The sequence below is a fragment of the Canis aureus genome, chromosome 9 (assembly GCF_053574225.1).
Source record: "Canis aureus isolate CA01 chromosome 9, VMU_Caureus_v.1.0, whole genome shotgun sequence".
Classification (NCBI taxonomy): Eukaryota; Metazoa; Chordata; class Mammalia; order Carnivora; family Canidae; genus Canis; species Canis aureus.
Window position 1 is genome coordinate 17,864,954 of NC_135619.1, and position 27,934 is coordinate 17,892,887.

The window sequence follows — 27,934 nt, forward strand, 5'->3', positions numbered from 1 at the left end:
AAAAAAACTGGGTAACATTTGTATAGCTTCAAAGATTATGTTAATTTAAATACAGACTGAATCAAGTATAACAAAAAACCCTTTCAAATAACTTGATCCACTTTTTAGTCCTTTGATAACTTATTTTACAGCTTATTAGAGTGACCATCAAAGCCACATTAAAAATGCAAACTGTTTAAAGTCATGCCATTTAGAAGGATAACTTGGTTAGTTTAGAAAGAAAACTTGGTTATAAGCTAAATATATCTCTTATGCAGAAAGAGACTGGTGCCTTAATAATTATGGTGATCTGTAAATAAGGAAATATTGAAAAATTCCTCAATGGAGTTGTTGAAAATATTCATATATAATATTTGATCCATTACAATTTCTGAAAAATAGAGCATTAAATATTTTTACATAAAATCTACATATAAAGCATTCAGAATTCTTTCCCAGAAGCAAATCCAGAATCATATTGGTGAATAAACACTTTTATTGCTCCAGCAAACAGCTACTTAAGAAATCTGCTCCCAATTAACCTTATAGACAAATGAAAAAACGTCTTCTAAAAATGGACACATTTATTTCTGTAAATATGTAAATTCCTTAGCATTTCTACAATGTGAAATAAACTGTTTCAATCTGTATTTATAGATCAGAGTTGGGAGCAATTTTTCTGTCCTTTACAAACAGCCTTGACTGCTTACTCTGAGTTCAAAACTGCCTTAAAATGTGTCATTTTTTTTTGTATACAAAAGGCATTCTAAAATTGTATTATGCAGTTATTGTGCTGAAAGAATGACCCTTGCCATTCTTTGTTTACTGAATGTCAAATTTTCATTTGTATTACAGCTGTGTACCATAGCAGTTTCGGTTTTGTATGAAGGGCAACTAATGCACAAAACAGTCAAACCACAGAGCAGTAATTAGTCTGGAAAAGATCAAAGTGTGCTCTTCTAAATCCAGCCAATTTGCTCTGGGTGTGCAAAACCAATAGTCTTTCTTTTGCTAAGGTCTCTTATTAATTTTTGCTTTCGTTTGTTGCAGAGCAGCTGCTTTACTGTCAATCCAACATCCTGCTTAAAAAAAAATCCATTTTGATGCCACAAATGCAATTTCAATGGGTTTCGGAATAATAACCAGCTTTTTTTCACCCCACTTCTAGGAGATAGAAACTTGAAATGAAAGTTTTCAGCATCTGTAAAGTGAAAGAAAGCAACATAAGGCATAGCCCTGTTTGGATTTGTTGCTCTAGAAAGAGCTGAAGAAGTGTGATCTGTAAATACTTCTGCTTTTAGTGCTTTTAACCAGCTCTACTCTTATCACTATATATCTATTGCTCTCTTCTCTTGAGTTTTTTTTTTTAATACTTATGGTCACATTGTAGTTTTTCACAGAAAAATTGAATGATCCAAATTATTAATTAAGTTTGATCCAGCAGAAAAAAATCCTTAAACTAATAGTTCGCACATCTCAGGATGAAAACACGAAAATAAGAACTATCACTTGCTATTTTCTTGGTGTAATTATTATTATTTTTGAGTGCGTATGGGAGTGGTAGTTGAAGGTGATGAGTAAACTTCATCATAGGAGGTAAGTGAATAGAACTTGTGAGGGGAAAGGGTACAATATCACTTACAAAATGAAATATGATCTTAGAGAACACATTTTAAGTGTAGAGTATGCATCTCTCCCCTTTTGCCTTTCTGTCATTTCTCCTCTCAATATTCTCTCTGGCAAAAGTAGGGAGATAAATAAATTGGTTAGTTTATTGATTCCTATTGATACAGCAGCTTTTCTGAAATTGTTACCTTGAATTCTGCTCAAATAAATAAATAAATAAAAATAATTTTCTCGAATATTCTTGAATGTTATCATGTATCAGCTGAATGAATATATTTGTACGTGACTGGTATTGCAGCAATTTTCCTGGCTTCACAACAAACCATTTAAATTTGATTCTGAGTTATAGTCCACTCCAAATATGTGCCAAATATTTTTTTTAACGTCAATGTCACTAACTAGACACTAAAATAGAGCCAAGTAAAACAAAAAGTGTAATGATAACACAGAATTAGCATAATGAAAAGAAGTACATACAGCAATTTACAGTAATTAATTCATAAACAAATATGTAATGTCTGTGAAACAACCAAATAGGTTTGTTCCAGAAATGTTTTCAATCAAACAGGAATTTAATGCTTTAGAAAAGCAGCAAAATGATCATACAGAGAAGTTAAGGTATATCTTTCTTCATGCATACTAAATGAACTTGAGCTTCAGAGCTCTTCATCTTTGTATTTTATTTTTTTAAAATATTTTATTTATTTATTCATGATAGTCACACAGAGAGAGACAGAGAGGCACAGACACAGGCAGAGGGAGAAGCAAGCTCCATGCAGGGAGCCCGACGTGGGATTCGATCCCGGGTCTCCAGGATCGCGCCCCGGGCCAAAGGCAGGCGCCAAACCGCTGCCCAGGGATCCCTCTTCATCTTTTTATAATATTAATTCATATCTTATTAACATCTGTTGTTACCTCTATCGCCCTTGTGATATATTCCACCTTTCCCACTCCATTCCATTGTTTGAGGGTCCAACTCTGAAGATGATAGTGTGTTTGGAATAAATCTATACCAGAACTGAAATAAATGTATCTAACTGACATTTATAGCTGCTATTAGATAAAGTCAAATAAAATCCATTTTAGGTTCATTTCAGGTTCAAATAAAATCCTATTGATTACCTTTCTCCAGCATCATATAGACCTTAACCTGAATCTCTCTTTTAAGAAAACTTAAGGAGCACCTGGATGGTTCTGGTGGTTGAACACCTGACTTTTGGTTTTGGCTTAGGTCATGATCTTATGGATCATGAGATCAAGACCTGTGTTGGGCTCCATGCTCATCAAAGGAGCTTGAGATTCTCTCCCACTGCCCTTCCCCCCACTTGCACTATTCCTCTTTCTCTCTAAAACAAACAAATAAATATTAAAAAAAAAAAAAAAAAAAGAGAGAGAGAGAGAGAGAGAGAAAACTTGAAATGAGGCATTTAGCAAGTAAAGTAGCCCAGGGAAGGTGCACATAATCTCATTTAGAAAATTGTGAAAATCTTTGGACTGAGATTTTTTTTTTTGAAAGATTTATTTATTTATTTTAGAGATAGAGAGAGCAAGCAAGGGGTGAGACAGAGGGCAAGGGAGAGAGAATCCTCAAGCAGACTCCCTGCTGAACGCAGTGCTCCACACAGGGCTTGATCCCAGGACCCCAAAATCATGACCTGAGCAGAAATCAAGAGTTGGTACTTAACTGATTGAACCACCCACATGCCGCTAGACTGAGATTTTTAAAAATTGAATTATAAGTGACATATAATATTATATTAGCTTCAGGTGTATAGTGTAATGATTCAGTATTTGTATATATTGCAAAATGATTACCACAATAAGCCTAGTTAATTCTATCACCATATATAGTAACAGAACTTTTTTCTTGTTTTGAGAATTTTTAAGATCTACTGTTAACAACTTTCATATTTGCAATACAGTATGGACTGAGATTTTATTTATTATTTATTTATTTATTTATTTATTTATTTATGATTTTATTTATTTATTCATGAGAGACACACAGAGAGAGGCAGAGACATAGGCAGAAGGAGAAGCAGGTTCCCCGTGGGGAACCTGGTGGGGTCTTGATCCCAGAACCCCGGGATCACTCCCTGAGCCGAAGCTCAACCACTGAGCCACCCAGGCATCCCTGGACTGAGATTTTTAAAGAAGATATCGGGGAGAATGAGACATTCTAGAATACTCAATAGACTTTTTTTTTCCCAAAAAAAAGAAGAGAAGGTAATAAGCAAACTATGGACTGGTGGTCTTATTTTCAAGTTAGACTGAATCATTGAGAAGGTGGTTTGTGAATCCTTGCAAAAGTCATTATCTCTGGCCAATGAAGTAAGGCAAGAAAAAGATATAAAAATTGAAAGACTGGAAGGGAAGCGACAGAAAACTTAAGACAATTAACAGACACTTAAATCTATAAAAGAGGTTGCCATATAGATCACCAAAGGCAACAACAAAAATATCAACAGAGTTCTTCTATACTTGCACTAACCAAAAATATAATGAGACATATGATGCCTTGCATTATAGCAACAAAACCTGAAGTATCTATCTAGAAATTGACCCAAGAAAATGTGGAAAATACTTAGAGAAAAATGTTAAAATTCTTTTAAAAGACACAAACTTTTGTCTAATGTTATCATAGGTTTTCGAGAAGAATTTGAAACATGGCAGGTACTGAAGAAATATTCATCGAATGAATGAATGAATTAGAATAAAGATGCCAATCTCATCAATGGGGAAGTTAAAATTGTAGAGCACTCAGTTATTTTATTTTGTTTTTTCAGTGCAGATCAGATATGGGGGTGGGGAATCTGTAAGGAAAAGAGGGGATTGGAAACGTGGTACAAGGAAGAACATCAAGAAAAGTAAAAATAAAATAGTTGGCATGCAGGTTACTGATGATGATAGGGTGCCATACAATCAATAATAGGTATCTGAGAGCCAGGAGGGGCAAAAAGACATGCCATGAAATTTTTTATTATTAAGAGTTAGCAAGTGATGATATAAAGCTGGAACCTATGGTTGATGTTCTTGATGGTCATCACCATCCAAGCAGAGCTCCATAAACCTTTTGATGTGTTGACTTGAGCAAAGCAAAATGAGATAAGCACAAGGGGAAAGTCCTATTCTTAGGTCCATAAACTTAATGACAAAAACACAGCATAAAGAGAAGTGCCTTAACAATATCACATGTGAAAAAGATTTAAAAGCTAATTTTATTTATTTATTTTTTTTAAGATTTTATTTATTCATTCATGAGAGACACAGAAAGAAAGGCAGAGACACAGGCAGAGGGAGGAGCACAGGCTCCATGCAAGGAGCCTGATGTGAGACTCGATCCCAGGAATTCGGGATCATGCCCTGAGCCAAAGGCAGATGCTCAACCACTGAGCCACCCAGGCATCCCATAAAAGCTAATTTTAAACTCAGTATGGATTCACAGGATAATATAACTGATCTTTCTCTCCTCAAACTAAAGAAAAACAATCTATTTTAAAACTGCTTTAATAAAAAAAAAAAAATTAAAAAAAAAAAAAAAAAAAAGGGATCCCTGGGTGGCGCAGCGGTTTGGCGCCTGCCTTTGGCCCAGGGCGCGATCCTGGAGACCCAGGATCGAATCCCACATCAGGCTCCCGGTGCATGGAGCCTGCTTCTCCCTCTGCCTGTGTCTCTGCCGCTCTCTCTCTCTCTCTCTCTGTGACTATCATAAATAAAAAAAAAAAAAAAAAAAAAAAAAAATTAAAAAAAAAAAAATAAAACTGCTTTAATAAAGTAACCAAGAAAAAAAAATAAAGTAACCAAGTGTAATCATACAAACTGACAACTTCCAACTCTAAGCCCAGTCTTCTGCCATCAGTACTGATCTCCTACAGCATATTAGATTTAGTAGGTATATTAGCTCTTTCTTCAAACCCTGCTGTTCTCTTAGTATTTTCTAAGGGAGGGCCTATCTGGGTGTGAACACTATTACCAATGAAGTCACTTATGGCCTAAACTAGGGAGTCGACTCATTATTTAGGTCTTTCTCTGATCTTCACATAAAGTTGGTTTTCCAAGTTCTAGTCACTTAAGCCCCTGTTCATCTCTCTGTCAATTGCTACTGTTTTAGTTTAGGACTAATTATCTCTACTTGACTGTCAAATAGTTTCCTAATTTGTCTGTCTCCAGGTTTGCATGGTTGTCTACACCATTTCTCGAGTATGCATTCAAAACACAAGTGTAGGGGTGTCTGGGTGGCTCAGTGGTTGAGTGTCTGCCTTCGACCAGGTCATGATCCTGGGATCCTGGAATCGAGTGCCGCATTGGGCTCCCTGCAGGGAGCCTACTTCTCTTTCCGCCTGTGTCTCTGCCTCTCTCTCTGTGTTTCTCATGAATAAATAAATTAAAATCTTAAAACAAAACAAAACCACAAAACACAAGTGCGGTCATGTTGTTTCCCAACTCTAAACCCTTCAGTAGACCTTCATCCAGTCTTCTTGTTGTCCATGTGCCATATCTATAAGAATGTTTGGAGTGGCACCTGGGAGGCTTAGTCAGTTGAGAGCCTAACTCTGATTTCACTCTGGTCATGATCAAGGTCGTGAGATTGAGCCCCAAATCAGACTCTGTTCTCCACTCAGTCTCCTTATCGCTCTCCTTCTGTTCCTCTTCTTTCTGTTGCTCAAGTAAATAAATAAAATCTTTTTTTAAAAAAAAAAGAATGCTTGAAGCATGCATATTCAACATAAATGTGTAAAAGTAAGTATATAATGTAAATATTATTTATTTCACAGATCATAAAACATACACAAAACAAACTCAAAAGGATGAGATCCAATAGGAATTTAAATCATTTAAAATATCATTTGTTAATAGAACAAAAATAACTAACCTATTTTAGCAGTGTGCTTAAATGTGTTTCATTATTTTTTTTTTTTTTTAAAACTTGGCTTGGGATGCCTGGGTGGCTCAGCAGTTGAGCGCGTCTGCCTTTGGCTCAGTGCATGATCCCTATCCGGGGATCAAGTCCCACATTGGGCTCTCTGTGAGGAGCCTGCTTCTCCCTCTGCCTATATTTCTGCCTCTCTCTCTCTCTCTGTCTTTCATGAATAAATAAATAAAATCTTTTAAAAACTTGGCTTAGCATTTTTTTGAGATAGTCATTTGAAGTTCAGTTTATTTTGATGTTTGCTTTTGATTGCTGCAGTGGTTAAGCACAGGATACTTCAAAAACAAATAGAAGTGCATCACTGGCAATAACTAAAATACAATTTTTATCTTTCAGTCCCACTCATCAATTATTCACATCTCTTTCTTTCTGAAATTTGGGTAATATATTTTTATCTTCCATAATTTCAATTAGTTGTTATTGTGAGCTAACTAAAAGGTGTTATATTTCATTATTTTTTTAACCAAAAAACCCCTTGAAACCTTTTATTTACAAAATTTTAGAACAAGTTAGAGAATTGAATTTTCATGCCTTTTTTAAAAAAGATTTTTATTTGAGAGAGAGAGAGAGTGCAAGCATGAACAGGGGGTGGGGTAGAGGCAGAGGGAGAAGCAGACTCTCTGCTGAGCTGGGAGCCCAACATGGGGACCATGGGATCCTGACTTGAGCCGAAGGCAGATGCTTAACCAACTGAGCTACCCAGGTGCCCCAATTTTCATGCTTTTAAATGTGCAGACATGAGAACAACGCTTTCATTTTCATTGCTTTTGGTAATGAAGTCACACAATAATGGAAATATTGCCATTTCAAGTATGCTCTGTTCATGTTTCTTTTGAAAAACAGTTGCTTTTTCATTCACTGTTAAACTGTTACCTTTATTCTGAAATGGCAGATTGTTTATTTATTAAAGACTTGATTTTTTAGAGCAGTTTTAGGTTTACAACAAAATTGATAAGAAGGCACAGAGATTCTCCATATATCTACTGCTTCCACACACATTTCCTCCATTAGCAATATCACTCATCAGAATGGTAGACTTTCTACCAAAGATGAACCTGCACTGACAAGTTATAATTGCCCCAAATCCATAGTTTACCTTAGAGTTTATTCTTGATATTGTACCATCTATAGGTTTGGACAAATATGTATTAACATATATCCATCATTATATCATCATACAGACTATTTCACTGCCCTAGAAATCTGTACTTTGCCTGTTCATCTCCTCCCATCCCCACCCCGACAACTGATCTTTTTACTGTCTCCATAGTTTTGCATTTTCCAGAATGTCTTATAGTTGGAGTCATACAGTATATACCCTTTTCAGATTGGCTTCTTTCACTTACTCATATGAATTTAAGTTTCCTCCATGTCTTTTCATGACTTGATAGCTCATTTCTTTTTAGTGCTGAATAATATTTTATTATCTGGATGTACCACAGTTTATTTGTCCATTCACCTACTGAGGGACATCTTGGCTGCTTCGAAGTTTTGGCACTTATCAACTAAGCTGATATAAATATCCCTGGGAAGATTTTTGTGTGGACATAAATTTTTGACTTCTTTGGGTACATACCAAAAAGGGTGATTACTGGATCATATGGTGAGAGTATGTTTTGTTTTGTTTTGTAAGAAACCACCAAATTATCTTCCAAAGTGGCTGTATCACTTTGCATTTTCACCAGCAATCAACAAGAATCCTTGTTACCCCACATTCTCTTCAGCATTTGGTATTGTCAGTGTTCCCGATTGGGCCATTCTAAGGGGGTAGAGTGATACCTCAGTGTTGTTCTAATTTGCATTACTCTGATAAAATGTTTTGGGGAGAATCTTTTCATATGCTTATTTGCTATCTATGTCTTTGGTGATGTGCAGGCTCAGACTTTTGGTCCATTTTTCAATTGAGTTACTTGTTTTCTTCCTGTTGAGTTTTAAGAGTTCTTTGTATATATTGAATAACAGTACTTCATCAGATGATGTCTTTTGCAAATATTTTCTCCTAGTCTTCTAATTCTCTTGATACTGTCTTTTGCAGAACAGAGGTTTTGCCTTTTAATAAGGTCCAGCTTATCAATTGTTTCTTTCAAGGATCATGTCTTTGGTTTTGTATCTTAAAAGACATCACCATGCCCAAGATCATCTAGGGTTTCTCTTACATTATCTTCTAGAGTTTTATAGTTTTACATTTTACATTTGAGTTTATGATGCATTTTGAGTTCATTTTTGTGAAAAATGTAAGATATGTGCCTAGATGAATTGTTTTGCATATAGATGTCTACGTGTTCCAGCATCATGTGTTGAAAAGACTATATTTACTTTATTGTGCTGCCTTTGCACCTTTCAAATTCAAAGAGCTGTGACTGTATTTATGAGAGTCTGTTTCTGGACTCTTTATCCTGTCCATTGATCTATTTGTTTATTTTTTCGCCCAAACCAAATCTTTGTTTTCCTCCTTCACTACTGTGTTGGCTATTTGAGGTCTTTTGCATCTCCATAAATACTTTAGAATCAGTTTGTTGCTATTCATGAAATAACTTGCTAACATTTTTTTAAAGAAGATTTATTTATTCATGAAAGACAGAGAGAGAGAGAGAGAGAGAGAGAGGCAGAGACACAGGCAGAGGGAGAAGCAGGCTCCTTGCAGGAGTTGGATGTGAGACTCCATCCCAGATCCCGGGATCACGTCCTGAAGCTGTAGGCAGACCTCAACCGCAGAATCACCCAGGCGTCCCAACTTGCTAACATTTTGATTGATGTTTGTTTATTTATTTTTTTAAAAAATTATTTATTTATTCATGATAGACATAGAGAGAGAGGCAGCGACACAGGCAGAAGGAGAAGCAGACTCCATGCCGGGAGCCCGATGTAGGACTCGATTCGGGGAGTCCAGGACTGCACCCTAGACCAAAGGCAGGCGCCAAACCGCTGAGCCACCCAGGGATCCCCGATGTTTATTTATTTTAAAAAGTCCACCTGGTAGGTTGTATGATAATGGCAAATTATTCTCAGCATAGGAAAAGTGAGCAAATTTTGGACATCTGTTTGTAAAAGGAAAATGTGCAACTCATCTTTATATATGAAAGTTCTTTTTCAGTTCTTTGCTGTGACATAACAAATCTCTGTAATACCTCAGATTTTCATGATAATTTTTTACCTCATTGATAGGTGATATTGAAGTATTATAAAGATGTGGACTGCATTTTAAAGGCTTTGTTTTTATAAAATTAATGCCATCAACAAAATAAAATGTTCATCTGCTTCACCATTTTTGCACCTAAATTTGCCTATAATAATGTAGTTAATAAATTTTACTATGGTGCTAAATTTGTCACTTAACCCTAGAGCCTTTTTTCTCTCTCTCTTCGGCCAACTTTCTCTTTTTACACAGTATTTCTCTGACAGAGTGTTTTCAAAAGATGTCAATACTAATGAAAATGTATACTCTTTAGTACATTTTACTTTATTGGCTCACAAAAAAAAGTTCATATATTTCATTATTGAGAGTGTAACAAATATCAAGAAGAAACATATTAGAAACACATAGTTTTATTCTCAGATGTTTAGCAAATGTCTAATACTCATTTCTTCATTTAGCTTTGTTTTCCATTTATTTATCTGATGCATTTTAATCAGTCACTGTCTTAGGTTAGGTTCCCAAAGAAGCAGATCTTGAAAGAAGGAGTTGAGTGTAAGTTTATTTGGGAAAAGCAGATCCCTGAAAGCATGGATAAGGGATGGCAGGAGTGAGAAAAGGAAGAGAATGATCCAGTAAAGGAGATATCACCAAGCAGGTTCCTGCTATGGGCCACTAGGGCTCACTCCCGCTGGAGAGCTCAGGAGCTAGCACAGCATTTTTCTGAGTTGTCCCAATTGAGGCACAGATAAGAGCTATTGAGCACTTCTGGCTTACCTATTTGTGGATCTAGAGAGCCCTCAGATGGAGGGCTACCATGTATTAAGATGCAGTCTCCAAGGCTTAGGGACAAGGTACACAAAAGGTATGTAAGCATTAACAGATGGCCTTCCAAATGCTTTGGACCATGTTTCCTAAGAAAGAACAAGTATTTTTTTTTTTTTTTTAGAACAAGTATTTTTAACCAAAGTTATTACTGTTAAGTAAAAGTCTTGCAAAAGAAACTATTAATCTTTACCAAATCTAGAAAAAATTTGTAAGGTCTTCATATTTTAGATGTAAATCCATACCTTAAATAGTCTTTATCGTATGTATATACATGTATATACATATATATGTCAGTGATTTAACAGATTTGAATGTATTGTTAGTATTTTTACCTGACAAAGAGATTATACCATGAGTAGAAGGATTAATTCTGCGCTTTTCTTAACTCTTATTTTGCTTACCCTGTTAGTGTTATCTTCAGTTGGAGTTCCTTTGAAGAGATATTAAGTCACTTGTCTATTTTATAAGTGTTATTTACTTAAAAGTAGATAATATAATCCATACATATACTTAACTAGGCACCATAAAATGCAGGGTTTTTGATAAAAGTAAAATGAATAACAGGATGATGGCCAATTGTCCAGCCTTCCATTTTGTAGAATTCCCATTTTTCCTTCAAGATGGTTTGCTTACTGTGTATGACATGTGACAGTTTGATATTCAAACCTATTGAGTTTGCTAGTGTCAATTCAAATGAAATATTAGTAAAGCTTTACATTTTCCTAATTCTTGGGGTAAAAATCAAATAAAATAGAAAATCTCATATTTTACTCTAATGGATCATTTTGTGCATTTCCTGTGGTATGTACACCCCAGCTTAAAGACCACTAGACTATAGGACAAAGTTTAGATGCCTTAGCTTGACATAAACAGTCCTCCACCATTTGGCCCTTGCCTACTTCTCTAACCTAAGATATTGCTTTGTCTTGTCTTATGCCCTGCATTTCAGTTATAACGAACTTTTTGGAGTTTCCTGAATTTATCATGCTTAATCATAACGTCAGAGCTTTTGTTTATACTATTGCTTCTTCCCAGAACACTCTTTCTCTTTGAACTACCTGGCAAAACCTTCTCTCTGAAATTTTTCTGGCTCTTTCCCACTCCCCAGGGAGCGCTGGAAACATACTTTTTGGAACACTACTATATTGTCAACCTTAGCTTTCAGCCCTTTTGTTGAACCTGTTTGCTAACATTCTTGGCTCTTCCCATAGATAGATTATCATCTCCCTGCAATCAAAGATGTTGTCTAGTTTATCTTATGTCTTCAGCATATAGCTTCAAACAGGCACACAATCATGCTTGTTGAATTAACTATGGGAGCATAGTCCTATTGTACACTGTCTTGGTTGGCCAGGAGAGAAAATTGTGTTTATCTCAGGGTGCCTCTTGAAGAAGGTCCTGGAAACCTGATGTGTAGTCAGAGGAAAAGAATCCAAACAATGTTATGAGAGCAACTCCAGCCTGGGACCAATGTATAGAATAACAGGGAAGAGGGATTTGGTTTTAATATAAGGAAGAATTATTTAACAATTAGAGCTGCTTAAACACAGGATGAATGGCTTTGGGGGTATGGTGAGGTTGTTGTTGTTGTTGTTGTTGTTGTTGTTGTTTTGCCAGTGGAGATGTTGAAATAAAGCCTGAATGGATAACCTTCTTGAGCAGATGAACAAGTGCTTAAAGCATCTGGAGTGATCATGGTGAGTGGAGGAGAATTTAGCTAATCTTTCGATTGTAAACAATCAAGCTGAGATTTGAAATCATTTGATAAGTCTAGTAATAAGTTTAAACTTTAATAGATATTGCTTTTAAAAAAAGCAGTAATGCTATTTTAAGTAAACAATTCCTCTGTAATTCACGGTCTCTGGATCTGGATGAGACACAACTGGAATTCTGCTTTACCTTCCTATAAGCCAGGCTAAGCAAATCTTTGCACATTTGTTAATGCTGTTATTTTTCTTTGTGAATACACTCACAGACATTTAACTTACTTCTTCTTTTCACCAGAGAAGTAGGATACCTTCACTCCATCTAACCACGGATTTAAAATTTATAGTCTGAGGGTCCATAACAAAATGATAGTGTCTCTTGAGTACTGGAGAAGCAGCAGGTATCTTGACCTTCTACATATGCAGGGCTTCCCGAGACAGAATTTTAAAATAAAACATTGAATCAATGAAACTTAATTCAGGAAATACATAATAAACATATCACAGGTATAAATAACACTGTTGATTGTATAAACTAATCTAATTTAAATACCTTTAAAAGGCATGAGTCTTATAATATAGAAACTGAGGTTCAGTGAGGTTGAAGGCACTTGGCTAAGTGCTGTACAACTAATTGGTTTCAAAATCTAGACCACAGTCTATTACATCTAATTCTACTTCCATGGGTTTCTCTGTTTTATTACACTTCCTCAAAAGTATAGCAGGTGGTCCTGACCATGACGAACTTTTGGAATTTTATGAAGAGATAAGACATATCCATAAAACAATTAGAGAACAACAAAAGTAAAATCAAGTGCAAGAAGTGTGTTACAGCTAAAGAGGAACTTGGAAGGTCAGTAAGGTGAGAAATCACAGGCTAACAGATATGGACATTTTTATTAAGAGCAACTTTGAAAATAGCTCTGAAAGATAATTAGGTTTACAAAATTTTTCTTTGGTTCCCAAAGTGCATGTTCGCTTTGTCCACATTCACCCGTGCCTTTCCTTCTCTTTTATTTCTTTTTAGTTTTACTACTTTCTATCATACTGACCAATAGGACACAAGCATCTAATTGCAGCAAATTCTTATACATTCCAAGTGACCCCCACAAAACCAGGTTGCCATGGTAACTAAACAAAAAGGGACTAGAAAACAGAAGCAAAGTATTTACTTAATGTCTGATGGGCTTTCTGCACGATTTTCATTGGACCTGTTGCTGGCTTTCTTTTAGATTTGGGTGCCAGGCACTGCTTATTTTTTAAGCTGTTAAAAGATTAAAAACTTTATTAGGGCCTTTCATATAGAAAATGGAGTGAAGTCACAGCAATAATTTTTTAAATACATAAATCTTATTTAGAAATGTTTTTAACCCAGAAGCTTGCAACTCTTGCCAATGGAATTCAAGAGAACAGAAGGGCCATTTGATGATAGTAAAGAGTCTTTTAAGAACGTTACAAAAAAGGGAGGAAATAGCAGATTTAAAATAATTTTGTTAAAGATCTTGTTAAAAATAATTTTGTTAAAGATTTTGTTAAAGACTTTGCCATATCAATAAAGTGTACACTAACCAGTTGGCATAGATACTTCATTGCTAATTATTTTATGTATAAAGTCTTTAATTAGTAGACTATATAATTAGTACAATCTACTGTGTTCTAGCTAGTTTTAGCCTTTTAGTGAAGAAAGATTTTGACAATGAAACACAAAGCCATTTAGGCTCATAAAATATGCCTAACATTTTTTTGAATTGGGGAATAAGACCCACTCCCTTCATCCCTACTATTGTCTTGGTACCCCTTTGAAGTGCAAAAACATTAGAACTTCAAAGGCAGTCCAGGAAGATGGCATCTATAGCTTATGACAAGCTCTGAAGGTGTAGACACATACACTGCATGTCACTAGTTGGTAGGTTTGCTTGGGATCTTGGCACAACTGACTCTTCATTTAAACAAAGATAACTGAAATCTGCATATAATAAATAACTTCATCTGACACTTGCTCTTAAGAATCACACATATATTTTGCAAAGAAGCGATTCTACAACATCAATGACATTTGTAGGATTAGAAAACAAAGGTGTTTGGAAGCTTAGTTAGGAGGGAAAAAGGTTATTCCATAAAGGCATAGGTCTTCTATGGAGTGTTGCTGCTCTGTGATACAGGTCCACCCACTTGCATATACAGAATTAGCTGTATTGTACTAAAATGCTTTTTTTTTTTCATCTTTCTATGTTAATTTTCTTTAGCCACTGAGCATGGGATTCTTGGAGCAAGATTTTCCTTCAATGAAAGGACTTGTCTCTTAGGAATAGAGTCAATACAATGCCAAGCTGATTCTACTCTGGGGTCACGAGGTAAGAAAATTTAATGTAATTTTTTTCCATATAAAGCCACTTGTTTGTAGCAACAATGACAAAATACTAGGATAATGTTCATTATGTATGTCTGTATTAATACTTCAAATGTGATTTATCCTGTTTTTGTACTTTGGGGTGTCTATCTAATCATTCTTTTTTCTGAATTGGGCAGGCTGTTTATGTGGAAGATGTTAATGTGGCCTTCACCAGTATCATTGCTACCTTTGTAGCTATACAGGAAGATTAGAACCAATGTGATGGCTAATTCCTATATGAAATATTTCTGTGTTGTAACTCAATTCAGTCATTCTTTGGAAAGGAGGTGGTAGGTTTGAGTGAAATTTTGGAGTTAGGATCCAATAAGAACACAAATCATTGAGTTCCATCCTAAAGGTTACTTGAAACAGATTTTGCTCTGAGGGCAGGGTTGGTAGGTATATTCCCATCCTAAAATTCCTGCATATGATTTCCAGTACATGTACAGAAAAGGCCAGGCTTTAAGGGCCTGAAGTCAACATCAAAAGAATTCTGTGAAGTGTTCTTTACTGAGGTTAGGGAGATTAGGGGTGTAACTTGGTCCTTTGTCTATCTCCAGAGAAAAAATGTAGGCTGGAAAAAGGAAAGTGGTTTTTCTAAATTCTTTCTGATTTGTCCCACAGCAGCATTTAAATACTTCGGTTTCTGACCTATGAAATGATTGATACTGACTTTCCCTTGTTTAACTAGGATTTATTCATTGTTCCATTGCTGTCTAGTGAGCAAAATGCTAATGACTTTTCTGAGATATAGTCTTAATTAATAGTCTCAATTATCTGAAACATTGATTTGAAGTCTTCAATAAGTGGCCTAAGGATAATTTAAAAAATTACTCCCCTCCTCCAAACAACAATCCCCCACCATCCCCATTCTCCCCCACACCCCACCACTTCCACAGCAGCCTTTCCTTGAGTGCATCAAGGATCTAGTAAAACAACATCAGCTGCTTTCCATTTTTTTTTTTTTATTTGTTAGCCAGAGTCTCGTGAGGCTCCTTATTAATTCCCTTAAGTATCCAAAGGAATACCTCTCTTTCTTTGGCTTCCTCTCTCCCACAGGGCCCATTATCTCTATTAGCTGGCCTTAGAAGAAGGGACATCCATGACATGGCATAACTTCTCTGAAGTCAAGGATGCCTTCAAAAGCAAAGTTTAGGTGGCTGGGGGGGAGGAAATTGGGGAAGGGCACAACAGGAAGGGGGGAAGAAATTGAAAACAAAGGGACAGCTGGGGATTGGCCTATTCTTTCTGGGCATTCTGTGGAGCCTCTTCAGAGGCAGTGAAGAGAGTAAACTCTAGAGGCATCTTTAAAAAAAAATGCTGTTTAAGTTTCTGACTTCTTTTTATTTTTTAAGATTTACTTATTTATTTGAGTGAGAGAGAGACACAGAGAGAGAGAGAGAGAGAGAGAAGGGTGGGGTAGGGAGGGTCAGAGGGAGAGAGAGAGAATCCCAAGAAGTCACCCCACTGAGAGTGGAGCCCTGACTCAGAGCTTGATCTCACAATCTCACAATCCCAAGATCATGACTGAGCCACCCAGGTGCCCCTAAGTTTCTCCCTTTTTAAGCTGATCTACACAAGTAATAAAGATGAGAGAAATAATGCAAGTCAGGTGGCAGGTATGAACCTAATCTAGTTTTCACTCAGGTTTGTTGTGGTTTTGAGGGTACCATTGCATTCTCTGGAAATAGACCAGAGGAACCAAAGTGGATGAGTTCTGACATCTCATGGTTGCAGTTTCCTGGAGCAAGATCTAGATACCCTCAAATGCTATTGTAGTTAAAGGAGCATGGGCTTTATAGATATCAGCCCCAGCAAGAAGCCATAGATTTTTTAAAAACTTAAGTTTACACCTTAAACAGTGTTGGGTGAAGTACGACTAAGAAGGAAGGAAATTATGGAGAGAGAAGACAGGAAATTTTTTTCTTGATTGAGTTATTTGAATTTCATTTTTCAAAAATTAGCCGGTAGTTTCTCTTAATAGCATGTCATGCAAATATTTAGTTTATCTTAAGGAATTGAGGGCAAAATTCCACTTCTGAGGAATAAAAGATTGAGGATCAATGAACTTTAAAAAAATTAACTATTAAAAAAATAACTTTTTCTGAGTACAAAAACAATCCATGTCTATTATAAGAAATAAGGGAAAAGAAATGAATTCCACATTACATAAAAATTATAATAATTTGCAAAACCTTCTTTAGTTGCTTACTAGCACTAGAAGATGAGGGACAGGTGGAGAGAAACCTTTTACATGGCTGCAAAGGAAAAAGAGAAAAAGATTTTTATGCTAGTGGTTCTGTGACACCTGTTACCTTTTCTGTAGTGCCCAAGAACCACTGTCCCTGAATCTTATCATCAGGCCCTTAATATATGAGAACAGCAAAATTGTGTGGGAATCAATTTGGGGCTGCAGTCCTAAAAGAAGTCTCCTCTAGGACAGCTGTCCAGCGCCAGCTGCTGGCTTGGTAACCAAATATAAGGCCCTGGGAAGACCTCTATGCAAAGATTAGATAGACAATGTGGGCCCCAGAGAGTTCCCCCCACAAAAACCATCCCTCTTTAACATGGATCAAAATGAGTTCTCAGGGCCTCCTCTGTAGTTGGGAGATCCCCAAGGTTTGCATTCTGGAATATTTAAGGATCACTTCCATGTGGGTTGAATTCCATTTTGTGTATGAGTGTGCATCTTGTGCTTTGGCCTTTATCCCTCAACAAAATTAGAGTTTTCCAGGATTAGCTGAGATGGTGAGATAGCCCTATAGTCTCTGGCATATTGGTATTTTTGATTCAAGAGTAGAAAAATGTTTTTGAGGAAGCTGAAGAAATAAAATTGCTTTTGTATATGTTGACTTGTAGTGAGTGGGCAAACAAATTGTTGACTGTTCCAGGGAGGCTGAAGTTGTCACGATCGTGGCCTCACTCTGCAGGCTGTCACCAGGATTTAAGGATTAGGGATACGGGATGCAATGGTACTGGTTCATTTCGGTGGCAAGTTTGAGTGATAGTAGGATTATAATTTTGGGCTATTCTTCTAGGTTGATGTGTGGGAATACTGTATATTTGTGAATAATTCAGAAATCCAGGGGTCTTAAGTGAAATTAAAAATAATTATGAAAAGCCTGACTTGTTGGTTGCTTTTATGTTTCTACTCAGATATATTTAGAAGGAAAAATGAGAGTTGTACTATCCTTTTCTTTTCCCTTTCATTTGCCCTGATTAGGGGAGGAGGAGCTGCAGAATTGGTTTAGTCATCATACCTTCATAATTTTGTTGCAGTTCAAGATGTTCTCTTGTGAGAGTTAGCAACACGGGGCTGTAATGTGACATCTGTTTCACATAATCAAAATATCCTTTTTCTGAGCTAAAATGCCTTTTTAATGCTTTGGGGATGACCCTTGAGACAATGCTTTATCTGCTTCTGTATGGTCTATGAGAAAATAAAAGGGCTTTAAGAAAGCTTTTCAACAGGAGATGTAAACCTCAGAACAATTGGAAACGAACAATGTCCATATCCTTTCCCACCTAAAATGTCTTATGTGAGCTTGCCCCAGAACCAGAGGGAGAGGAGGTGTATCTGCACATTTATCTGCAGGTTGGAAGCTGGAGAGAGGATTGAGTTGCAGGTGAACTCTGTACGGTGATTTCGTATTGAAGTGGCTGCCTCTGTGCCACCTGTTGCTGGCATGATTGGAGCATTAGCCCCGGCTCAGCCTCTGCACCATTGATAACTCTGCTTAACGTCACCCCGGGGGAGGCTTTATTGGAAGCCCAGTCACTTTGCCTCGGCAATGGTGTACATTGGCGCCCCATTCAACCCTTTTTTCTGACATTAGCCCATTTGAATGGGCCACCAGTGAAGCCATTCAGTGAGAACATGCCACCGGGGTTTCTGGGTGGCCTCAGGCTGAGCTGAGAATTCTCGTTAATGGACTGCCAGACTTAGCCTATTGAGGTACATGAACTCAGTGACCAAAGAAAAGTGAGACAAAGATGTCCCTCACAGGAACATGTAGGTCAGAAGTGGACAAAAGCAGACATGGACCAGTCAGAGCTATTTGATTACTGAGCTGAAAAGGGAACACGGATCCCCGTGGGGGGGCAGCGCAGCTGATTTGACAGATCTCTCAGAAATGCCCGCACACTCTGAGAGCAAGGCATTTACCAGAATTGCAGGTGGTGTGTGAAGTTATTTTAAAGATGTTTTTTCCTTCCACTTGTCTTTGTGGTAATTTACTATTTGGTAGTACTTAGAAAAGGCCCCCAATAACTAGAAAGAAAAGAAAGGGTCACCAAATTGAACTGGAAAAAGCATTCTAAAAAGGGAAAGGTGATCACGGGCAACATTCCCCATACCACTGGTGCTGAGTTAGTGTCAAGCTCTTACGGGACCAGAAAATGTGCTTTGGGAACCAGAACTTTTACATGTACAGGATTATAACTCTAATCTATTAGCATAATTTCCAAACCTTTTACTCTAAGATAGAAGATAAAAAAATACAGGTTTTTGAAGCTTTGCAAAAACATAAAGGAAAAGAACAATTTTAAAAAGATTAAGGAATCATTTGGATCAACATGTTCAATAACAGCATGCTTAATTATGATTGACCCCACATTGTTGCTTCATGCCATGTAAGTTTCTGTAGGAGGAACATTGGTCCCTCAAACTTAAATATGTGAATATGCAAATATCTAGAGATATAATATTCAGATGCACATGAAATTTGAAAAGTGTTCTGTAATTTTTCAAAGTGGCATTTTATTTATTTGTTTATTAAAGAGTGTATTTATTTATTTATTTGAGAGAGAGAGCACAAGGAGGGAGACAAGGGGGAGAGGGAGAAGCAGGCTCCCCACTGAGCAGGGAGCCTGATGTGGGGCTTGATTCCAGGACCCTGGGATCATGACACGAGCCACAGGCAGACGCTTAATGGACTGAGCCACCCCGGTGCCCCCCCAAATAGCATTTTAATAACTGTATGAACAATTCATAACAAATCAAGCCTACTTGCTAAAAACTTGATTTAAAATTTTACAACCTCTTGAGATAGCAATATATGTTAAAATGTTTCAAATTTTGGTTTTATAAGATTTTGGGAACCTAAAAATGCCTGTAATCCTGTTCTATAAGAGGAGCTGAGAAGAAAGTATGTTTTTTATTGTCATATATCATGCAACTATTTTTCTGAGGAATGTATTCAAATTTAAAAGTGTGATAGAAGAAAAAGAGTTACGTCTTAACAAAGAGTCATATCCATTTGTATTGAAACAGGATTTTATGAGGGAGACCACTCCAGGGTCCATTTTAGTCTACTGTATCCACAGTGTGATTGAGACCCACAAAGATCTGGTGGATTGCCAAAGGCCCACCTAGTACCTGGACTTAAAAGTAACACTTTATCTCATGTTTTATCTAGAATTGTTTCATTAGAGTAGGAATCAGTCTTTTTTTTTTTTTTTTTTTTTTAAGGGCTTAGAATCTTTAAATTTAGGAGATGTCCTACCTCGTGTTGAGTTTACTAAGGGTAAAATTGATTTACACTCCATCTATCTGTCTATATTTGTTGCAATACTTTGATTAAATGTTTCAACATTTTAAAGCTCTAGTAAAAGACAACAAGAATAATGTCAAAGTTTTGACTTCCCTGAAAAAAAAAACCCAACCCTTTGAAACCATTCAGCTTTTCTCATTTTAACATTTAAAAAATCAATTCCCAGGGCACCTGGGTGTCTCAGGTCAGTTAAGCATCAGCCTCTAGGTTTCAGCTCAGATCATGATCTCATGGGTTGTGGGATGGAGTCCCACAGCAGGCTGCCTGCTCAGTGGGGAGTCTGCTCGAAGATTCTCTCCCTCTACCCTTGCCCCCACTCATGTGCATGCTCTCTCTCTCTCTTTCTAAAATAAATCTAAAAAAAAATCAATGTCCTTTCCACCCTCATAAGAAATCTTTAGCTTTCTTTTGTTATATCCTGACTAGTCTACTTCTAATATTCCTCCTTTAGCACACTTCAACTATGTGGTAGAACAATTTTATCTATTTGTGTTATTTGGAGCAACTTGCCTTTGGAAATTTCAGTGTGAGTCCTCAGCTGCTTTCTAGTGAAGGGTCCAGAATATGCCACCCCCAGATATGTCCCTTTGGCATAAGGATTATTTTGAGCTGAAGGCAATGAAGAAAGGCATAGGAAGAGTTCTCTGTCAGGATCCCTGGGTGGCTCAGCGGTTAAGCATCTGCCTTCTGGCTCAGGGCATGATCCTGGGGTCCCGGTATCAAGTCCCACATCAGGCTTCCTGCATGGAGCCTGCTTCTCCCTCTGCCTGCGTCTTTGCCTCTCTCTCTCTCTGTCTATCATGAATAAATAAATAAAATCTTTAAAAAAAAAAAAGGAAAATTTCTCTGTCCTCCCCATTTCTGACCCTAAAAGCAGGGCAGAAATTTCATTTGTAAAGACGTTCCCACATCCTTGTACCAGGAGGACCAGAGAGAGCACAAAGATGAATCTGCCTGACAGACCATACTGAACAGCCGCCTTCCCTCAATTTACCACTCCTGGGAGCTCTGGCCCCCTTTCCTGTGTCTAGCCATTTCTCCACAGTTCATCACTCTTGGTTAAAGTGATATATAAGCCTCCCCTAATCCCAGTCTAACCACTGCTTTTGGTTTTCACTTCTTTTCTGTGATGCCCCCATGCATGATGTTATTATTAAGATCAATATACCTTGTGTGCCTTTTTCCCGTGAATGTCTTTTACCTGTTTAATTTCAAGGATTCCATGTTTTGAATCTGAGAAAGCAGAGGAAAAGTGTTTTCTTCCTTACACTAAGTAATCACTAAATTCTCCCCTTTTGCTCCAGTAAGGCTTATTGTATTGCTTTTTCTCCTTTGGTTTCCAACTCTCTAGCATATTGTTTTTCAATGATGTCTTACCCAACATTTTATTTTAAAGATTTTATTTATTTATTTGAGAGAGACAGAGCATGAGTGGGGTGGAGGGAGGAGCAGAAGGAGAGGGGAAGCCCAATGATGTGGGGCTTGGGGCTCGACCCCAGGACCCTACTGAGCCACCCAGGCATCCCCTCAATATGGATTTTTACTCTCATTTGCATTATTCTTTTCAGTTTAAAATTTAAAGTCTCAAATGCCTCACCGTTAGTTAGAAATGACTTGGCAATGAGTGGAACAGTCCCACTTTAACATCATCTTTTTACTAACTTGGAGGAGATGTCTTAGATTTAGTTAGAAGAAATGGCAATTTGTAAAATTTGAAGAAGCTATTTTTTCTAGAAGTAATTACTCTTTGGGTTCTTTTTTTTTTTTTTTTTAAAGATTTTATTTATTTATTCATGAGAGACACAGGGAGAGAAAGAAGCAGAGGGAGAAGCAGGCTCCATGCAAGGAGCCCGACATGGGACTCGATCCTGGGGCTCCAGGATCACACCCTGGGCCGAAGGTAGGCACCAACCCACTGAGCCACCCCAGGGATCCCCTCTTTGGGTTCTTTTTTAAAGGACATTGGCTTTAAATATCTAAACTTTGTTTGAAGGCACTGTCAAAACAAAATTGGGATAAATCAGTCCATTACTATCTGCTGAAATTGCAAAGCTTTCTCATACACAAATTAATGGAAACAGGAGTTAATTTGGATTTCCATCCATTTATTTTATTTTTCCACCCTTGAAACTACTGGGTTTATTACTATATTAATAATATAATAGCAGTTTCCATTTAGCCAGTGAAACTATGTATGAGGGAACAGTGTTAAGCATTTGACATACCTTCTTTTATTGAATCCTCATAACAACCCTATGAATTAAGCACTTTATTATCTCTGTCTGACAGATGGGAAAACTTGAACATTGAGAGGTTAAGTGATTTGTCTAGGGTGACCTGGCTGTTAGTGGGGAATTGGACAGTTTTTGGAAGTAGTCTAGTCCTGGTTCCTTTGAAGAAACAAGAGCCTCATTAGTAATTATATCTTACTGTGCACTGTGAGTGCCCTTTCTTTTTATATTTTATTGATGACAAATGGTGCCTTCCCAGCGGTTCAAGATCTCTAAGGGCACAGACAAGGGCAGGAAATGAAACCTAGATACCTCAGACTACCAGGGTTGCGGCCAACACTCATGACCAGAGGGGCTATCGTGGTTGAAGGACTGTAGGACATGCTCAGCATTCCAACCAGTGCCTGGGTGTATTTTTATGAGGAACTTGTTTTTCAACATTGGCAGCTGGCCAGATAGATGTGCTAAAATGCCCATATTCTCAATATTCTTATTATGCTTGCTGATTCTGATTTCCCTTCCTACATATCTCCATTTCTTTTATCATTCAAATGGTCTATCTTCTGATTTGGTTTCTCTAGGGCACAAATGAAAATATTTTCTGATTGTGAAATCCAAATTATCAAACAATGCACTATAACCATTACGTTTCAGTTGTTCAGGAGATTATTGTGCTGTGAAAATTTCACCCAAACTTCTGGTTTACTCACCTTTATAGTTTTCACCAACTGAAGAAAGAGCAGCAGGTGTAATTACCCATTTTGATAAATTGAAGCACAAATCCATCACATTTTATATTAACAACAGATAAGGTTCAAGACTCACTATCCCAAAATAATTACTTTGGCATATTGAATATTTTAAGCTGAAGGAACTTTAGAAACAGCATGTGCAGGAAGGAACTTTCTGACTTTCCCCCTTAAGCAGGTCATAAAACCTTCATGTGAGAGGTGATTTTCCTATACCTAGAGAAAAGGAGCATCCTTATCTCTAAGGATGAAGGGACACAGAAGAATTTGAATGAACAGACATTTGCTAAGCTTCCCCTAGTTTACTACACTTCCCCCATGCCTTTTGTCCCATCATATTTTCCCACAATTTTTGCTCTTTATCAAACCTAATATAAAAATTCTCAGATTTAATTATTTTTGGGAGTCTTCACTTCCTTTTGAAGGCTCCTGTGTCATGAAAAATGTATATTAAATAAATTTGTATGCTTTTCTCTCGTTAATCTGTCTCTTGTTAGAGCAGTCCCAGAAGAATAGAGGAAAAAGATATTTTTCCTCCCCTATACAACCTACATGAAAGTGTTATAAATGATCTGAGATTGCTTAAGAAATAAGAGGACAAGCTGATCATAGGAGAAAGCTGACATGTTAAAATACACTCCTACCTACCTCTGGAACTTCAGATTACTCCAAAGTAGGTGGAGAGTTGGCAGGAATAGCTGGTGCCATTTCACTAAGGAGAAACACAAAACATAAACTTTTTTACAATCACCTTGGGAATTTAAAAAAATATTGAGGTCTAAGTCCCACTCGAGACCAATGAAATAAAAATACCTAGGGGTGGTATCCAAGCATCAGATTTTTTTAAAAGCTCTCCAGGTGATTCTAATGTGTAATCGGGATGGAGAAGCACTGATCTTACATAGTATACAGATGAAATATTATTATATTTAACCATGTATAACTAGGCTCTTTAGGAGATACAGAAATTAGGGTTAAGCCATGATCCCTCCCCTTAAGGAAATTTTAATTGGGTTGAAGACAATCTTGCCACAAAAATGGTCACAAGCAATATAATGCAGTCACTCAATGTTAGTAAATGAGGTCATAGTATCAATAAAGAGTGCTTACCAGAGTGTGTAGCCTGTAATGGAAGCTAAGTAACCTCCAAATCCTATCCTCATTCCACCATGTAATATTATTATGTAATAATAATAGCACCTTCTTGTGTGCCAGACATTTTTCATAAACCTCATTAAATCTTCTCAACTGCTTATCAGTTAGACACTTGTATTTCACTGCAGAAACCTAAAACTTGGAAATGTTATTTGCCTAAGCTCTGGGAGAGGCTTTGAATGAGGTCTGGTGCACCAACATCCATCCTCTCTAACCTTTAAGCTACATTGTTTGGTCTTGGTAGGCGCATGGTCAGTAGTTAGCATGAGCTGCATGCCGTAAAATGTTAAACATTTTAATATTCGTTACATTTCTTATTTTTTAAAGTTGTATATTTTGAAAAATTGCAAATCACAGTAAAATTGAAAGAATAATACATTAAATGCTGTCTATCTTTTATCTACATTAATCAATTATTAACATCTTACTGTATCTGCTTTATTTTGCTTTCTGTTTATTTATAGGCATATCTCATTTTATTGTGCTTCACTTTATTGTACTTCTCAGATATTGTGCTTTTTTACAAACTGAAGTTTTGTGGCAACCCTGTATTGACCAAATCTGTTGGCCCATTTTCCCAACAGCATTTGCTCACTTTGTGTCTTTGTGTCACATTTTGGTGATTCTCACAATGTTTCAAACTTTTTCATCTTTATTATGATTATTATGGTAATCTGTGATCAGTAATTGCACTTGCCAAAAGCCCAGATGATGGTTAGCAATTTTAGCAATAAAGTATTTTTTGATTGAGATACATACTTTTTTTAGACATAATGCTATTACACTTAATAGACTACTTAGTATAACTTTTATATGCACTGGGAAACCAAACAATTCTTTTGTCTTGCTTTTCATTGATATTGCTTTATCAGGGTGATCTGGAAGCAAACTTGCAGTGTGTTAGTACGGGTGTGCCTTTACATATGTATATACGTATCTTTTGTTGTTGTTCTCCTCCAACCATTTAAAAGGAAGTTGCAGACATTGTGCTAATTCACCCATGAATAATGCTTCAGCATGAACTGCCTGAGGATAGGGACAATCTCCCATATAACCACTAGGCTATTCACACCCAAGAAAATTAACACTGATTCAATTTTGTCATCAAACGTACAGCCCCATTTAAAAATTTTCCAGTTATGGGGTGCCTGGGTGGTTCAGTCCTTTAAATGTTCAACTCAGTCTCAGCTCAGGTCTTGATCTCACAGTCCTGAGTTCATGCCCTGTGTTGGGCTCCACTCCCAGTGTGGAGCCTACTTAAAAAAAAAACAAAAAAAACAAAAAAAAACCTCCAGTTATACCCAATAGGTCTATTTAGTTGCTTTTGTTGAAGTTTATTAGTTTCATTTGGTTGTGATGTTTAGAGATTTTTTAGACTGTAAGTAGTCTCTCCTGTTTCTGACACTGACTCTATTTTGAAGATCTAGATCTGGTGCTTTGCAAATGTCTCCTTTTCTGGGATTTATCTCATTGTTTTCTCATGATTGGATTCAGGTTAAACATTCTTGGCAAGAATACTGGGTAGGTGATGTGCATTTCTTATTGGATCCAGCAAGAGGCACATATGCAGTTGTCCTATTATTGATGACGTGAAGTTTGATCACTTGGTTATCGTGGTGATGGCATATCTAATTTCTCCATTGTAAAGTTAACCTGTGTGGACATATTTTTAAACCTGTGTTTTTAGCATCCATTAGTGATTCTCAAATAGTGGGTTAAGAAATGGTGATTTTTTTCAGTTCTGTCATTTTTAAAAATATCTATTAGCTGTTGTATTAGTTGGCTCAGGCTATCATAACAAAATACCTCCGACTGGGTGGCTTAAACAGTATAAAATATGTATTTTCTCACAATTTTGGAGGCGAGAAGTCCAATATCAAAGTATCATCAGGATTGGATTTTGGCGAGGCCTCTTCCTGGCTTGTGGACACCTGTCTTCTTAATGTCCTCACATGGCCTCTACTCTGTGGTGTGTGGAAAGAGAACTCTTTGGTGTTTCTTCCTTTTCATATAAAGACACCAGTTCTATAAGATTACAACCCTACCCTATGATCTCATTTAACCTTAATTTTATCTCTCTCAAGGCCCTATCTCCAAATATAGTCACATTGGGAGTTAGGGCTTCAGCATATGAATTTTGGGTGGGACATAATTTATTCCATAACAGTTGGTATTCTTCTGTGAAGTAGAGCTTTTTCCTCTTTTATTTTTCCCTTTCTGTCCTCTTCTCTCCCCCACTTATTCTTTTTGAGTTTCACTATGGACTCATGCATTTATTTTTCACTCAATATATTATTTCTGTCATTCATTTTGATGCTCAAAATGGGATGTGGCTTCAAACTAGCACCAATATTCTTTTGACATGACTCTGTTGGTGTTTAAGCATTTCCTTGCTTCCTTGAACAAGATGTTCAAGGAGACTTTGTATTTTCCCTATCTTAACCATTTCTGTATTCAGTCATTTCTCCAAGGAAACTTGGTTTCTTTTAGTGGGAGATGACACTGTCTGGGTGATCATTATTACTAGCAATGATTACCTTGTAACTCTGTTATTTTTAATACAATTCTCTATACTATAGCTATAGAAATTGTACCAATAAAGACTTTTAAATTAGAGACTAACTCTTCAAGAGTACAATCAGGCATTTAATAAACCTTTGAAAAGCTTTCAAGTGACTTGGAACATAACATATATCTAGTAAATATTGATGAATGAATGAATGAATGAATGAATGAATCAATGGCCTTGAATTATGCCGTTTGCTTGGTCTGCTAGGAGGGTCTTCTAACCCAAGTGAATTTGCCCAGGCTTAGTGAGTAGAGGAGATTGGGATTCATTCTTATATTTTATCTACGTTTTTAGCCTGTAGCTTATTGAGAAAAATCCAGATTCCCATGTCCTGACCCTCTATAAACTCTTATGACTGTTTTCCCAGGAAACGATTCTATGGATCTTCTCACTTCTCATCTGTGGTTCTCAGTGCATCCCTTCAGATTTCTAGGGGATGAAATAACTTATCTTGAAAAGAATACTTGAAAAGAAATATTTTTCCTGGTTTTACAAAATAGCTAGCTAAGGAGTATTTTTTTTCATAGATAAAGAGAATCCAGTTAAAACGAAGCTAGGAATACAGATTTCAAAGCTCTTAAGACTCTCGTATATTTAATATCTATTCTGAGGAACAAGGATTCAGCCACAACCACTCTTTGAGGATCTATTTACTGTCAAAGTGTAATTGGATTTTGATATAGCAGTTCATTTTGGTGGGGGTGAGGATGGGAAGGTGATTACAAAGTAACAAACAAAATGTAAGTGATGGTACCTTTGAATTTTTTTTTCTTTTCCTGCTCCTGGATCTTTATAGATACTGGGAATAAACCCCCTTATCCCCCACCAGTGGTCTTAGAAAACAAGGCATACACTTCAACTACTTCTGCTGTGAATAATCCATTGAAGCCCAACAGTATTATGCTAGATTCATCAGTGTTCACACAAAGGTCATATCCTTACATATCTCTTTGAATTTGTGGGACGCATATGGTGTACCACTTCTATAGAAGAAATATTTTCATTTTAGAATTCAACTTTTGTAACCTTTGGCAACATGTAGTATCAATGGCTCTTTGTTGTTCAAAAAAAAAGTAAAACTGTA

The 27,934-nt window shown here is 36.8% G+C and overlaps 1 long non-coding RNA gene across 3 annotated transcripts; it reads right to left on the reverse strand.

Annotated features, from left to right (window-relative positions):
• Positions 1-486: 486 nt before the first annotated feature.
• On the reverse strand, positions 487-27,934 carry LOC144320459 (uncharacterized). Of its 3 annotated transcripts, none has more exons than XR_013386031.1 (8): positions 27,605-27,934; positions 23,775-23,838; positions 17,855-18,024; positions 16,807-16,852; positions 13,375-13,466; positions 12,485-12,630; positions 10,446-10,582; positions 487-1,180 (listed from the first exon to the last, which is right to left on the reverse strand). It is a non-coding gene; the product is annotated as an uncharacterized LOC144320459 (long non-coding RNA). The 3 variants fall into 3 exon arrangements; XR_013386034.1 differs by having other exon boundaries at positions 16,790-16,852; XR_013386032.1 differs by having other exon boundaries at positions 27,793-27,927.